General features: G+C 47.8%; 11 non-coding genes across 11 annotated transcripts; all 11 read right to left on the bottom strand.

Annotated features, from left to right (window-relative positions):
• Positions 1-241: 241 nt before the first annotated feature.
• On the bottom strand, positions 242-432 carry LOC142698269 (U2 spliceosomal RNA). Its single transcript, XR_012865760.1, has one exon. It is a non-coding gene; the product is annotated as a U2 spliceosomal RNA (small nuclear RNA).
• A 1,280-nt stretch (positions 433-1,712) lies between these two features.
• Positions 1,713-1,903, bottom strand: LOC142698268 (U2 spliceosomal RNA). Its single transcript, XR_012865759.1, has one exon. It is a non-coding gene; the product is annotated as a U2 spliceosomal RNA (small nuclear RNA).
• Positions 1,904-3,183: 1,280 nt separating this feature from the next.
• LOC142698267 (U2 spliceosomal RNA) lies at positions 3,184-3,374 on the bottom strand. Its single transcript, XR_012865758.1, has one exon. It is a non-coding gene; the product is annotated as a U2 spliceosomal RNA (small nuclear RNA).
• A 1,273-nt stretch (positions 3,375-4,647) lies between these two features.
• LOC142698266 (U2 spliceosomal RNA) lies at positions 4,648-4,838 on the bottom strand. Its single transcript, XR_012865757.1, has one exon. It is a non-coding gene; the product is annotated as a U2 spliceosomal RNA (small nuclear RNA).
• A 1,284-nt stretch (positions 4,839-6,122) lies between these two features.
• LOC142698265 (U2 spliceosomal RNA) lies at positions 6,123-6,313 on the bottom strand. Its single transcript, XR_012865756.1, has one exon. It is a non-coding gene; the product is annotated as a U2 spliceosomal RNA (small nuclear RNA).
• A 1,288-nt stretch (positions 6,314-7,601) lies between these two features.
• Positions 7,602-7,792, bottom strand: LOC142698256 (U2 spliceosomal RNA). Its single transcript, XR_012865748.1, has one exon. It is a non-coding gene; the product is annotated as a U2 spliceosomal RNA (small nuclear RNA).
• Positions 7,793-9,088: 1,296 nt separating this feature from the next.
• Positions 9,089-9,279, bottom strand: LOC142698312 (U2 spliceosomal RNA). Its single transcript, XR_012865798.1, has one exon. It is a non-coding gene; the product is annotated as a U2 spliceosomal RNA (small nuclear RNA).
• A 1,296-nt stretch (positions 9,280-10,575) lies between these two features.
• Positions 10,576-10,766, bottom strand: LOC142698300 (U2 spliceosomal RNA). Its single transcript, XR_012865787.1, has one exon. It is a non-coding gene; the product is annotated as a U2 spliceosomal RNA (small nuclear RNA).
• A 1,292-nt stretch (positions 10,767-12,058) lies between these two features.
• LOC142698287 (U2 spliceosomal RNA) lies at positions 12,059-12,249 on the bottom strand. The gene has a single exon (XR_012865776.1). It is a non-coding gene; the product is annotated as a U2 spliceosomal RNA (small nuclear RNA).
• A 1,296-nt stretch (positions 12,250-13,545) lies between these two features.
• On the bottom strand, positions 13,546-13,736 carry LOC142698274 (U2 spliceosomal RNA). Its single transcript, XR_012865765.1, has one exon. It is a non-coding gene; the product is annotated as a U2 spliceosomal RNA (small nuclear RNA).
• A 1,292-nt stretch (positions 13,737-15,028) lies between these two features.
• LOC142698249 (U2 spliceosomal RNA) lies at positions 15,029-15,219 on the bottom strand. The gene has a single exon (XR_012865742.1). It is a non-coding gene; the product is annotated as a U2 spliceosomal RNA (small nuclear RNA).
• Between the last annotated feature and the right edge of the window lie 423 nt (positions 15,220-15,642).

The raw sequence follows: 15,642 nt of genomic DNA, 5'->3' as shown, positions 1-15,642 counted from the left end.
AAGGAAGGTGAATGAGGTGTTCCAATGTGAAATGCCGGAAACACAGAAACACAGACGACACACAACAAGAGGTGGCAATCTATTCATTAATTGCATTTAATCAATGAGCTCATTATCACTCATGCATTGTCCAACAGGTGTTGAAATAATGGGATTAAAAGGGGAGATCCCTTCAGAAAGACAGAAACAATAGCAAAGACAAAAAACACTTTTGGAATCTGCTTTTAGTCAACACATAAGGAAAGGGTGCACCGGTCCTGGAAATACTGCAATACCAGGTCAATGCGTGGAGTGGACAGAGCAAGCTCTATTTCCATCTCCCTGTTCTAAAAATCCATTTAATATATGGTCCCCAGATAGGGGACGTATCAGATATTAAACTGATAAGAACAGATACTACACTTGATCTTAGCCAAAAGGCCGAGAAGCGATAACCCGAACGGGCCGCGCGTTGCCCGAGCCTGCCCGATACTGCTGTTCAGCCCTTGCAGCGATTCAGCCTACTTCTAGGCAATTCCATGGGGCCCTGCAGGCTCACACACTCACAGCTACACGGGAGGTGAATAAAGGCCGGAGAGGAAGCCAGACAGGATTTGCTTCTTTTGCTTGCACCACAATGCAGTGCTGAAAGAGGAGGAATCTACATAAAAACGCCTTCCTGGCAACGCCCAAATGCCCTGCTGCCATGCAGATAAACACTGGCAGCGGCAGCAAGTGCATGCCCACAGCCACCCCTTGTTCCTTCACACCTTGTATCAGCTGTAATCCAGTCCAGTCCAGTGCTGCCTGCTGAGCAGCACTGACCAACACTGCCTGGGCCCAGGCTTTTATCTCTGAGGCCCCATTATGATGTCAGAAAGCTGGCTCTGGAATCCTGAGGGCTCCACTATGACACGTGCAAAGTTCCGTCTGAACTTTATATAAGACGGTGAGGCTCAGTCAGTCACTCAGTGTTGCCTGAGAGGGCAACACTGCAACAGCCGGCCGCCAGGCTGTCTTTTTTTTGCACAGCTAGTTGCCTCCAGGAGGCCACAAGAGGGAGACAAGGGACTGCAAAATGGAAAATAGGCATCCACCAACTTTACAGACAACTTCTCCTTGCTCCTACAACCTCCATCCTTGCACAGTTTGTTATTCTTCTAGGTAACATAGTAACAAATACAAATTGCTGCTCTCTTTGTAGGCAAGCAAGGCTTTGTTGCAACTGCAATTCTTACTTCTTCTTGAAATGTAGGGACGACAGTACATTCCATCACATCCATCTAGTGTACACAGGTAGGTCCATTGTGGCGGGCAGGCGAGCGGGCGGGCTGCTTTATTGGCTGTTTGCTGTTCCCCTACTCCACTCCACTATTTGACTGTTGTGCTGCATCAATCAATCAATCAATCAATCAATCAATCAATCAATCAATCAGTGGCTGGCTCAGGTGCAGCTCTTTAACTTACCTAAAAGGGAGGGCGGAGAGAAGACAAGGAAGGTGAATGAGGTGTTCCAATGTGAAATGCCGGAAACACAGAAACACAGACGACACACAACAAGAGGTGGCAATCTATTCATTAATTGCATTTAATCAATGAGCTCATTATCACTCATGCATTGTCCAACAGGTGTTGAAATAATGGGATTAAAAGGGGAGATCCCTTCAGAAAGACAGAAACAATAGCAAAGACAAAAAACACTTTTGGAATCTGCTTTTAGTCAACACATAAGGAAAGGGTGCACCGGTCCTGGAAATACTGCAATACCAGGTCAATGCGTGGAGTGGACAGAGCAAGCTCTATTTCCATCTCCCTGTTCTAAAAATCCATTTAATATATGGTCCCCAGATAGGGGACGTATCAGATATTAAACTGATAAGAACAGATACTACACTTGATCTTAGCCAAAAGGCCGAGAAGCGATAACCCGAACGGGCCGCGCGTTGCCCGAGCCTGCCCGATACTGCTGTTCAGCCCTTGCAGCGATTCAGCCTACTTCTAGGCAATTCCATGGGGCCCTGCAGGCTCACACACTCACAGCTACACGGGAGGTGAATAAAGGCCGGAGAGGAAGCCAGACAGGATTTGCTTCTTTTGCTTGCACCACAATGCAGTGCTGAAAGAGGAGGAATCTACATAAAAACGCCTTCCTGGCAACGCCCAAATGCCCTGCTGCCATGCAGATAAACACTGGCAGCGGCAGCAAGTGCATGCCCACAGCCACCCCTTGTTCCTTCACACCTTGTATCAGCTGTAATCCAGTCCAGTCCAGTGCTGCCTGCTGAGCAGCACTGACCAACACTGCCTGGGCCCAGGCTTTTATCTCTGAGGCCCCATTATGATGTCAGAAAGCTGGCTCTGGAATCCTGAGGGCTCCACTATGACACGTGCAAAGTTCCGTCTGAACTTTATATAAGACGGTGAGGCTCAGTCAGTCACTCAGTGTTGCCTGAGAGGGCAACACTGCAACAGCCGGCCGCCAGGCTGTCTTTTTTTTGCACAGCTAGTTGCCTCCAGGAGGCCACAAGAGGGAGACAAGGGACTGCAAAATGGAAAATAGGCATCCACCAACTTTACAGACAACTTCTCCTTGCTCCTACAACCTCCATCCTTGCACAGTTTGTTATTCTTCTAGGTAACATAGTAACAAATCCAAATTGCTGCTCTCTTTGTAGGCAAGCAAGGCTTTGTTGCAACTGCAATTCTTACTTCTTCTTGAAATGTAGGGACGACAGTACATTCCATCACATCCATCTAGTGTACACAGGTAGGTCCATTGTGGCGGGCAGGCGAGGGGGCGGGCTGCTTTATTGGCTGTTTGCTGTTCCCCTACTCCACTCCACTATTTGACTGTTGTGCTGCATCAATCAATCAATCAATCAATCAATCAATCAATCAATCAATCAGTGGCTGGCTCAGGTGCAGCTCTTTAACTTACCTAAAAGGGAGGGCGGAGAGAAGACAAGGAAGGTGAATGAGGTGTTCCAATGTGAAATGCCGGAAACACAGAAACACAGACGACACACAACAAGAGGTGGCAATCTATTCATTAATTGCATTTAATCAATGAGCTCATTATCACTCATGCATTGTCCAACAGGTGTTGAAATAATGGGATTAAAAGGGGAGATCCCTTCAGAAAGACAGAAACAATAGCAAAGACAAAAAACACTTTTGGAATCTGCTTTTAGTCAACACATAAGGAAAGGGTGCACCGGTCCTGGAAATACTGCAATACCAGGTCAATGCGTGGAGTGGACAGAGCAAGCTCTATTTCCATCTCCCTGTTCTAAAAATCCATTTAATATATGGTCCCCAGATAGGGGACGTATCAGATATTAAACTGATAAGAACAGATACTACACTTGATCTTAGCCAAAAGGCCGAGAAGCGATAACCCGAACGGGCCGCGCGTTGCCCGAGCCTGCCCGATACTGCTGTTCAGCCCTTGCAGCGATTCAGCCTACTTCTAGGCAATTCCATGGGGCCCTGCAGGCTCACACACTCACAGCTACACGGGAGGTGAATAAAGGCCGGAGAGGAAGCCAGACAGGATTTGCTTCTTTTGCTTGCACCACAATGCAGTGCTGAAAGAGGAGGAATCTACATAAAAACGCCTTCCTGGCAACGCCCAAATGCCCTGCTGCCATGCAGATAAACACTGGCAGCGGCAGCAAGTGCATGCCCACAGCCACCCCTTGTTCCTTCACACCTTGTATCAGCTGTAATCCAGTCCAGTCCAGTGCTGCCTGCTGAGCAGCACTGACCAACACTGCCTGGGCCCAGGCTTTTATCTCTGAGGCCCCATTATGATGTCAGAAAGCTGGCTCTGGAATCCTGAGGGCTCCACTATGACACGTGCAAAGTTCCGTCTGAACTTTATATAAGACGGTGAGGCTCAGTCAGTCACTCAGTGTTGCCTGAGAGGGCAACACTGCAACAGCCGGCCGCCAGGCTGTCTTTTTTTTGCACAGCTAGTTGCCTCCAGGAGGCCACAAGAGGGAGACAAGGGACTGCAAAATGGAAAATAGGCATCCACCAACTTTACAGACAACTTCTCCTTGCTCCTACAACCTCCATCCTTGCACAGTTTGTTATTCTTCTAGGTAACATAGTAACAAATCCAAATTGCTGCTCTCTTTGTAGGCAAGCAAGGCTTTGTTGCAACTGCAATTCTTACTTCTTCTTGAAATGAATGGGACGACAGTACATTCCATCACATCCATCTAGTGTACACAGGTAGGTCCATTGTGGCGGGCAGGCGAGCGGGCGGGCTGCTTTATTGGCTGTTTGCTGTTCCCCTACTCCACTCCACTATTTGACTGTTGTGCTGCATCAATCAATCAATCAATCAATCAATCAATCAATCAGTGGCTGGCTCAGGTGCAGCTCTTTAACTTACCTAAAAGGGAGGGCGGAGAGAAGACAAGGAAGGTGAATGAGGTGTTCCAATGTGAAATGCCGGAAACACAGAAACACAGACGACACACAACAAGAGGTGGCAATCTATTCATTAATTGCATTTAATCAATGAGCTCATTATCACTCATGCATTGTCCAACAGGTGTTGAAATAATGGGATTAAAAGGGGAGATCCCTTCAGAAAGACAGAAACAATAGCAAAGACAAAAAACACTTTTGGAATCTGCTTTTAGTCAACACATAAGGAAAGGGTGCACCGGTCCTGGAAATACTGCAATACCAGGTCAATGCGTGGAGTGGACAGAGCAAGCTCTATTTCCATCTCCCTGTTCTAAAAATCCATTTAATATATGGTCCCCAGATAGGGGACGTATCAGATATTAAACTGATAAGAACAGATACTACACTTGATCTTAGCCAAAAGGCCGAGAAGCGATAACCCGAACGGGCCGCGCGTTGCCCGAGCCTGCCCGATACTGCTGTTCAGCCCTTGCAGCGATTCAGCCTACTTCTAGGCAATTCCATGGGGCCCTGCAGGCTCACACACTCACAGCTACACGGGAGGTGAATAAAGGCCGGAGAGGAAGCCAGACAGGATTTGCTTCTTTTGCTTGCACCACAATGCAGTGCTGAAAGAGGAGGAATCTACATAAAAACGCCTTCCTGGCAACGCCCAAATGCCCTGCTGCCATGCAGATAAACACTGGCAGCGGCAGCAAGTGCATGCCCACAGCCACCCCTTGTTCCTTCACACCTTGTATCAGCTGTAATCCAGTCCAGTCCAGTGCTGCCTGCTGAGCAGCACTGACCAACACTGCCTGGGCCCAGGCTTTTATCTCTGAGGCCCCATTATGATGTCAGAAAGCTGGCTCTGGAATCCTGAGGGCTCCACTATGACACGTGCAAAGTTCCGTCTGAACTTTATATAAGACGGTGAGGCTCAGTCAGTCACTCAGTGTTGCCTGAGAGGGCAACACTGCAACAGCCGGCCGCCAGGCTGTCTTTTTTTTGCACAGCTAGTTGCCTCCAGGAGGCCACAAGAGGGAGACAAGGGACTGCAAAATGGAAAATAGGCATCCACCAACTTTACAGACAACTTCTCCTTGCTCCTACAACCTCCATCCTTGCACAGTTTGTTATTCTTCTAGGTAACATAGTAACAAATCCAAATTGCTGCTCTCTTTGTAGGCAAGCAAGGCTTTGTTGCAACTGCAATTCTTACTTCTTCTTGAAATGTAGGGACGACAGTACATTCCATCACATCCATCTAGTGTACACAGGTAGGTCCATTGTGGCGGGCAGGCGAGCGGGCGGGCTGCTTTATTGGCTGTTTGCTGTTCCCCTACTCCACTCCACTATTTGACTGTTGTGCTGCATCAATCAATCAATCAATCAATCAATCAATCAATCAATCAATCAATCAGTGGCTGGCTCAGGTGCAGCTCTTTAACTTACCTAAAAGGGAGGGCGGAGAGAAGACAAGGAAGGTGAATGAGGTGTTCCAATGTGAAATGCCGGAAACACAGAAACACAGACGACACACAACAAGAGGTGGCAATCTATTCATTAATTGCATTTAATCAATGAGCTCATTATCACTCATGCATTGTCCAACAGGTGTTGAAATAATGGGATTAAAAGGGGAGATCCCTTCAGAAAGACAGAAACAATAGCAAAGACAAAAAACACTTTTGGAATCTGCTTTTAGTCAACACATAAGGAAAGGGTGCACCGGTCCTGGAAATACTGCAATACCAGGTCAATGCGTGGAGTGGACAGAGCAAGCTCTATTTCCATCTCCCTGTTCTAAAAATCCATTTAATATATGGTCCCCAGATAGGGGACGTATCAGATATTAAACTGATAAGAACAGATACTACACTTGATCTTAGCCAAAAGGCCGAGAAGCGATAACCCGAACGGGCCGCGCGTTGCCCGAGCCTGCCCGATACTGCTGTTCAGCCCTTGCAGCGATTCAGCCTACTTCTAGGCAATTCCATGGGGCCCTGCAGGCTCACACACTCACAGCTACACGGGAGGTGAATAAAGGCCGGAGAGGAAGCCAGACAGGATTTGCTTCTTTTGCTTGCACCACAATGCAGTGCTGAAAGAGGAGGAATCTACATAAAAACGCCTTCCTGGCAACGCCCAAATGCCCTGCTGCCATGCAGATAAACACTGGCAGCGGCAGCAAGTGCATGCCCACAGCCACCCCTTGTTCCTTCACACCTTGTATCAGCTGTAATCCAGTCCAGTCCAGTGCTGCCTGCTGAGCAGCACTGACCAACACTGCCTGGGCCCAGGCTTTTATCTCTGAGGCCCCATTATGATGTCAGAAAGCTGGCTCTGGAATCCTGAGGGCTCCACTATGACACGTGCAAAGTTCCGTCTGAACTTTATATAAGACGGTGAGGCTCAGTCAGTCACTCAGTGTTGCCTGAGAGGGCAACACTGCAACAGCCGGCCGCCAGGCTGTCTTTTTTTTGCACAGCTAGTTGCCTCCAGGAGGCCACAAGAGGGAGACAAGGGACTGCAAAATGGAAAATAGGCATCCACCAACTTTACAGACAACTTCTCCTTGCTCCTACAACCTCCATCCTTGCACAGTTTGTTATTCTTCTAGGTAACATAGTAACAAATCCAAATTGCTGCTCTCTTTGTAGGCAAGCAAGGCTTTGTTGCAACTGCAATTCTTACTTCTTCTTGAAATGTAGGGACGACAGTACATTCCATCACATCCATCTAGTGTACACAGGTAGGTCCATTGTGGCGGGCAGGCGAGCGGGCGGGCTGCTTTATTGGCTGTTTGCTGTTCCCCTACTCCACTCCACTATTTGACTGTTGTGCTGCATCAATCAATCAATCAATCAATCAATCAATCAATCAATCAATCAATCAATCAGTGGCTGGCTCAGGTGCAGCTCTTTAACTTACCTAAAAGGGAGGGCGGAGAGAAGACAAGGAAGGTGAATGAGGTGTTCCAATGTGAAATGCCGGAAACACAGAAACACAGACGACACACAACAAGAGGTGGCAATCTATTCATTAATTGCATTTAATCAATGAGCTCATTATCACTCATGCATTGTCCAACAGGTGTTGAAATAATGGGATTAAAAGGGGAGATCCCTTCAGAAAGACAGAAACAATAGCAAAGACAAAAAACACTTTTGGAATCTGCTTTTAGTCAACACATAAGGAAAGGGTGCACCGGTCCTGGAAATACTGCAATACCAGGTCAATGCGTGGAGTGGACAGAGCAAGCTCTATTTCCATCTCCCTGTTCTAAAAATCCATTTAATATATGGTCCCCAGATAGGGGACGTATCAGATATTAAACTGATAAGAACAGATACTACACTTGATCTTAGCCAAAAGGCCGAGAAGCGATAACCCGAACGGGCCGCGCGTTGCCCGAGCCTGCCCGATACTGCTGTTCAGCCCTTGCAGCGATTCAGCCTACTTCTAGGCAATTCCATGGGGCCCTGCAGGCTCACACACTCACAGCTACACGGGAGGTGAATAAAGGCCGGAGAGGAAGCCAGACAGGATTTGCTTCTTTTGCTTGCACCACAATGCAGTGCTGAAAGAGGAGGAATCTACATAAAAACGCCTTCCTGGCAACGCCCAAATGCCCTGCTGCCATGCAGATAAACACTGGCAGCGGCAGCAAGTGCATGCCCACAGCCACCCCTTGTTCCTTCACACCTTGTATCAGCTGTAATCCAGTCCAGTCCAGTGCTGCCTGCTGAGCAGCACTGACCAACACTGCCTGGGCCCAGGCTTTTATCTCTGAGGCCCCATTATGATGTCAGAAAGCTGGCTCTGGAATCCTGAGGGCTCCACTATGACACGTGCAAAGTTCCGTCTGAACTTTATATAAGACGGTGAGGCTCAGTCAGTCACTCAGTGTTGCCTGAGAGGGCAACACTGCAACAGCCGGCCGCCAGGCTGTCTTTTTTTTGCACAGCTAGTTGCCTCCAGGAGGCCACAAGAGGGAGACAAGGGACTGCAAAATGGAAAATAGGCATCCACCAACTTTACAGACAACTTCTCCTTGCTCCTACAACCTCCATCCTTGCACAGTTTGTTATTCTTCTAGGTAACATAGTAACAAATCCAAATTGCTGCTCTCTTTGTAGGAAAGCAAGGCTTTGTTGCAACTGCAATTCTTACTTCTTCTTGAAATGTAGGGACGACAGTACATTCCATCACATCCATCTAGTGTACACAGGTAGGTCCATTGTGGCGGGCAGGCGAGCGGGCGGGCTGCTTTATTGGCTGTTTGCTGTTCCCCTACTCCACTCCACTATTTGACTGTTGTGCTGCATCAATCAATCAATCAATCAATCAATCAATCAATCAATCAATCAATCAATCAATCAATCAGTGGCTGGCTCAGGTGCAGCTCTTTAACTTACCTAAAAGGGAGGGCGGAGAGAAGACAAGGAAGGTGAATGAGGTGTTCCAATGTGAAATGCCGGAAACACAGAAACACAGACGACACACAACAAGAGGTGGCAATCTATTCATTAATTGCATTTAATCAATGAGCTCATTATCACTCATGCATTGTCCAACAGGTGTTGAAATAATGGGATTAAAAGGGGAGATCCCTTCAGAAAGACAGAAACAATAGCAAAGACAAAAAACACTTTTGGAATCTGCTTTTAGTCAACACATAAGGAAAGGGTGCACCGGTCCTGGAAATACTGCAATACCAGGTCAATGCGTGGAGTGGACAGAGCAAGCTCTATTTCCATCTCCCTGTTCTAAAAATCCATTTAATATATGGTCCCCAGATAGGGGACGTATCAGATATTAAACTGATAAGAACAGATACTACACTTGATCTTAGCCAAAAGGCCGAGAAGCGATAACCCGAACGGGCCGCGCGTTGCCCGAGCCTGCCCGATACTGCTGTTCAGCCCTTGCAGCGATTCAGCCTACTTCTAGGCAATTCCATGGGGCCCTGCAGGCTCACACACTCACAGCTACACGGGAGGTGAATAAAGGCCGGAGAGGAAGCCAGACAGGATTTGCTTCTTTTGCTTGCACCACAATGCAGTGCTGAAAGAGGAGGAATCTACATAAAAACGCCTTCCTGGCAACGCCCAAATGCCCTGCTGCCATGCAGATAAACACTGGCAGCGGCAGCAAGTGCATGCCCACAGCCACCCCTTGTTCCTTCACACCTTGTATCAGCTGTAATCCAGTCCAGTCCAGTGCTGCCTGCTGAGCAGCACTGACCAACACTGCCTGGGCCCAGGCTTTTATCTCTGAGGCCCCATTATGATGTCAGAAAGCTGGCTCTGGAATCCTGAGGGCTCCACTATGACACGTGCAAAGTTCCGTCTGAACTTTATATAAGACGGTGAGGCTCAGTCAGTCACTCAGTGTTGCCTGAGAGGGCAACACTGCAACAGCCGGCCGCCAGGCTGTCTTTTTTTTGCACAGCTAGTTGCCTCCAGGAGGCCACAAGAGGGAGACAAGGGACTGCAAAATGGAAAATAGGCATCCACCAACTTTACAGACAACTTCTCCTTGCTCCTACAACCTCCATCCTTGCACAGTTTGTTATTCTTCTAGGTAACATAGTAACAAATCCAAATTGCTGCTCTCTTTGTAGGCAAGCAAGGCTTTGTTGCAACTGCAATTCTTACTTCTTCTTGAAATGTAGGGACGACAGTACATTCCATCACATCCATCTAGTGTACACAGGTAGGTCCATTGTGGCGGGCAGGCGAGCGGGCGGGCTGCTTTATTGGCTGTTTGCTGTTCCCCTACTCCACTCCACTATTTGACTGTTGTGCTGCATCAATCAATCAATCAATCAATCAATCAATCAATCAATCAATCAATCAATCAATCAATCAGTGGCTGGCTCAGGTGCAGCTCTTTAACTTACCTAAAAGGGAGGGCGGAGAGAAGACAAGGAAGGTGAATGAGGTGTTCCAATGTGAAATGCCGGAAACACAGAAACACAGACGACACACAACAAGAGGTGGCAATCTATTCATTAATTGCATTTAATCAATGAGCTCATTATCACTCATGCATTGTCCAACAGGTGTTGAAATAATGGGATTAAAAGGGGAGATCCCTTCAGAAAGACAGAAACAATAGCAAAGACAAAAAACACTTTTGGAATCTGCTTTTAGTCAACACATAAGGAAAGGGTGCACCGGTCCTGGAAATACTGCAATACCAGGTCAATGCGTGGAGTGGACAGAGCAAGCTCTATTTCCATCTCCCTGTTCTAAAAATCCATTTAATATATGGTCCCCAGATAGGGGACGTATCAGATATTAAACTGATAAGAACAGATACTACACTTGATCTTAGCCAAAAGGCCGAGAAGCGATAACCCGAACGGGCCGCGCGTTGCCCGAGCCTGCCCGATACTGCTGTTCAGCCCTTGCAGCGATTCAGCCTACTTCTAGGCAATTCCATGGGGCCCTGCAGGCTCACACACTCACAGCTACACGGGAGGTGAATAAAGGCCGGAGAGGAAGCCAGACAGGATTTGCTTCTTTTGCTTGCACCACAATGCAGTGCTGAAAGAGGAGGAATCTACATAAAAACGCCTTCCTGGCAACGCCCAAATGCCCTGCTGCCATGCAGATAAACACTGGCAGCGGCAGCAAGTGCATGCCCACAGCCACCCCTTGTTCCTTCACACCTTGTATCAGCTGTAATCCAGTCCAGTCCAGTGCTGCCTGCTGAGCAGCACTGACCAACACTGCCTGGGCCCAGGCTTTTATCTCTGAGGCCCCATTATGATGTCAGAAAGCTGGCTCTGGAATCCTGAGGGCTCCACTATGACACGTGCAAAGTTCCGTCTGAACTTTATATAAGACGGTGAGGCTCAGTCAGTCACTCAGTGTTGCCTGAGAGGACAACACTGCAACAGCCGGCCGCCAGGCTGTCTTTTTTTTGCACAGCTAGTTGCCTCCAGGAGGCCACAAGAGGGAGACAAGGGACTGCAAAATGGAAAATAGGCATCCACCAACTTTACAGACAACTTCTCCTTGCTCCTACAACCTCCATCCTTGCACAGTTTGTTATTCTTCTAGGTAACATAGTAACAAATCCAAATTGCTGCTCTCTTTGTAGGCAAGCAAGGCTTTGTTGCAACTGCAATTCTTACTTCTTCTTGAAATGTAGGGACGACAGTACATTCCATCACATCCATCTAGTGTACACAGGTAGGTCCATTGTGGCGGGCAGGCGAGCGGGCGGGCTGCTTTATTGGCTGTTTGCTGTTCCCCTACTCCACTCCACTATTTGACTGTTGTGCTGCATCAATCAATCAATCAATCAATCAATCAATCAATCAATCAATCAATCAATCAATCAGTGGCTGGCTCAGGTGCAGCTCTTTAACTTACCTAAAAGGGAGGGCGGAGAGAAGACAAGGAAGGTGAATGAGGTGTTCCAATGTGAAATGCCGGAAACACAGAAACACAGACGACACACAACAAGAGGTGGCAATCTATTCATTAATTGCATTTAATCAATGAGCTCATTATCACTCATGCATTGTCCAACAGGTGTTGAAATAATGGGATTAAAAGGGGAGATCCCTTCAGAAAGACAGAAACAATAGCAAAGACAAAAAACACTTTTGGAATCTGCTTTTAGTCAACACATAAGGAAAGGGTGCACCGGTCCTGGAAATACTGCAATACCAGGTCAATGCGTGGAGTGGACAGAGCAAGCTCTATTTCCATCTCCCTGTTCTAAAAATCCATTTAATATATGGTCCCCAGATAGGGGACGTATCAGATATTAAACTGATAAGAACAGATACTACACTTGATCTTAGCCAAAAGGCCGAGAAGCGATAACCCGAACGGGCCGCGCGTTGCCCGAGCCTGCCCGATACTGCTGTTCAGCCCTTGCAGCGATTCAGCCTACTTCTAGGCAATTCCATGGGGCCCTGCAGGCTCACACACTCACAGCTACACGGGAGGTGAATAAAGGCCGGAGAGGAAGCCAGACAGGATTTGCTTCTTTTGCTTGCACCACAATGCAGTGCTGAAAGAGGAGGAATCTACATAAAAACGCCTTCCTGGCAACGCCCAAATGCCCTGCTGCCATGCAGATAAACACTGGCAGCGGCAGCAAGTGCATGCCCACAGCCACCCCTTGTTCCTTCACACCTTGTATCAGCTGTAATCCAGTCCAGTCCAGTGCTGCCTGCTGAGCAGCACTGACCAACACTGCCTGGGCCCAGGCTTTTATCTCTGAGGCCCCATTATGATGTCAGAAAGCTGGCTCTGGAATCCTGAGGGCTCCACTATGACACGTGCAAAGTTCCGTCTGAACTTTATATAAGACGGTGAGGCTCAGTCAGTCACTCAGTGTTGCCTGAGAGGGCAACACTGCAACAGCCGGCCGCCAGGCTGTCTTTTTTTTGCACAGCTAGTTGCCTCCAGGAGGCCACAAGAGGGAGACAAGGGACTGCAAAATGGAAAATAGGCATCCACCAACTTTACAGACAACTTCTCCTTGCTCCTACAACCTCCATCCTTGCACAGTTTGTTATTCTTCTAGGTAACATAGTAACAAATCCAAATTGCTGCTCTCTTTGTAGGCAAGCAAGGCTTTGTTGCAACTGCAATTCTTACTTCTTCTTGAAATGTAGGGACGACAGTACATTCCATCACATCCATCTAGTGTACACAGGTAGGTCCATTGTGGCGGGCAGGCGAGCGGGCGGGCTGCTTTATTGGCTGTTTGCTGTTCCCCTACTCCACTCCACTATTTGACTGTTGTGCTGCATCAATCAATCAATCAATCAATCAATCAATCAATCAATCAATCAATCAATCAATCAATCAGTGGCTGGCTCAGGTGCAGCTCTTTAACTTACCTAAAAGGGAGGGCGGAGAGAAGACAAGGAAGGTGAATGAGGTGTTCCAATGTGAAATGCCGGAAACACAGAAACACAGACGACACACAACAAGAGGTGGCAATCTATTCATTAATTGCATTTAATCAATGAGCTCATTATCACTCATGCATTGTCCAACAGGTGTTGAAATAATGGGATTAAAAGGGGAGATCCCTTCAGAAAGACAGAAACAATAGCAAAGACAAAAAACACTTTTGGAATCTGCTTTTAGTCAACACATAAGGAAAGGGTGCACCGGTCCTGGAAATACTGCAATACCAGGTCAATGCGTGGAGTGGACAGAGCAAGCTCTATTTCCATCTCCCTGTTCTAAAAATCCATTTAATATATGGTCCCCAGATAGGGGACGTATCAGATATTAAACTGATAAGAACAGATACTACACTTGATCTTAGCCAAAAGGCCGAGAAGCGATAACCCGAACGGGCCGCGCGTTGCCCGAGCCTGCCCGATACTGCTGTTCAGCCCTTGCAGCGATTCAGCCTACTTCTAGGCAATTCCATGGGGCCCTGCAGGCTCACACACTCACAGCTACACGGGAGGTGAATAAAGGCCGGAGAGGAAGCCAGACAGGATTTGCTTCTTTTGCTTGCACCACAATGCAGTGCTGAAAGAGGAGGAATCTACATAAAAACGCCTTCCTGGCAACGCCCAAATGCCCTGCTGCCATGCAGATAAACACTGGCAGCGGCAGCAAGTGCATGCCCACAGCCACCCCTTGTTCCTTCACACCTTGTATCAGCTGTAATCCAGTCCAGTCCAGTGCTGCCTGCTGAGCAGCACTGACCAACACTGCCTGGGCCCAGGCTTTTATCTCTGAGGCCCCATTATGATGTCAGAAAGCTGGCTCTGGAATCCTGAGGGCTCCACTATGACACGTGCAAAGTTCCGTCTGAACTTTATATAAGACGGTGAGGCTCAGTCAGTCACTCAGTGTTGCCTGAGAGGGCAACACTGCAACAGCCGGCCGCCAGGCTGTCTTTTTTTTGCACAGCTAGTTGCCTCCAGGAGGCCACAAGAGGGAGACAAGGGACTGCAAAATGGAAAATAGGCATCCACCAACTTTACAGACAACTTCTCCTTGCTCCTACAACCTCCATCCTTGCACAGTTTGTTATTCTTCTAGGTAACATAGTAACAAATCCAAATTGCTGCTCTCTTTGTAGGCAAGCAAGGCTTTGTTGCAACTGCAATTCTTACTTCTTCTTGAAATGTAGGGACGACAGTACATTCCATCACATCCATCTAGTGTACACAGGTAGGTCCATTGTGGCGGGCAGGCGAGCGGGCGGGCTGCTTTATTGGCTGTTTGCTGTTCCCCTACTCCACTCCACTATTTGACTGTTGTGCTGCATCAATCAATCAATCAATCAATCAATCAATCAATCAATCAATCAATCAATCAATCAGTGGCTGGCTCAGGTGCAGCTCTTTAACTTACCTAAAAGGGAGGGCGGAGAGAAGACAAGGAAGGTGAATGAGGTGTTCCAATGTGAAATGCCGGAAACACAGAAACACAGACGACACACAACAAGAGGTGGCAATCTATTCATTAATTGCATTTAATCAATGAGCTCATTATCACTCATGCATTGTCCAACAGGTGTTGAAATAATGGGATTAAAAGGGGAGATCCCTTCAGAAAGACAGAAACAATAGCAAAGACAAAAAACACTTTTGGAATCTGCTTTTAGTCAACACATAAGGAAAGGGTGCACCGGTCCTGGAAATACTGCAATACCAGGTCAATGCGTGGAGTGGACAGAGCAAGCTCTATTTCCATCTCCCTGTTCTAAAAATCCATTTAATATATGGTCCCCAGATAGGGGACGTATCAGATATTAAACTGATAAGAACAGATACTACACTTGATCTTAGCCAAAAGGCCGAGAAGCGATAACCCGAACGGGCCGCGCGTTGCCCGAGCCTGCCCGATACTGCTGTTCAGCCCTTGCAGCGATTCAGCCTACTTCTAGGCAATTCCATGGGGCCCTGCAGGCTCACACACTCACAGCTACACGGGAGGTGAATAAAGGCCGGAGAGGAAGCCAGACAGGATTTGCTTCTTTTGCTTGCACCACAATGCAGTGCTGAAAGAGGAGGAATCTACATAAAAACGCCTTCCTGGCAACGCCCAAATGCCCTGCTGCCATGCAGATAAACACTGGCAGCGGCAGCAAGTGCATGCCCACAGCCACCCCTTGTTCCTTCACACCTTGTATCAGCTGTAATCCAGTCCAGTCCAGTGCTGCCTGCTGAGCAGCACTGACCAACACTGCCTGGGCCCAGGCTTTTATCTCTGAGGCCCCATTATGATGTCA

This window comes from Rhinoderma darwinii, unplaced genomic scaffold, assembly GCF_050947455.1.
Source record: "Rhinoderma darwinii isolate aRhiDar2 unplaced genomic scaffold, aRhiDar2.hap1 Scaffold_1019, whole genome shotgun sequence".
NCBI lineage: Eukaryota > Metazoa > Chordata > Amphibia > Anura > Rhinodermatidae > Rhinoderma > Rhinoderma darwinii.
This window is presented reverse-complemented; position numbering and strand designations above follow the sequence as displayed.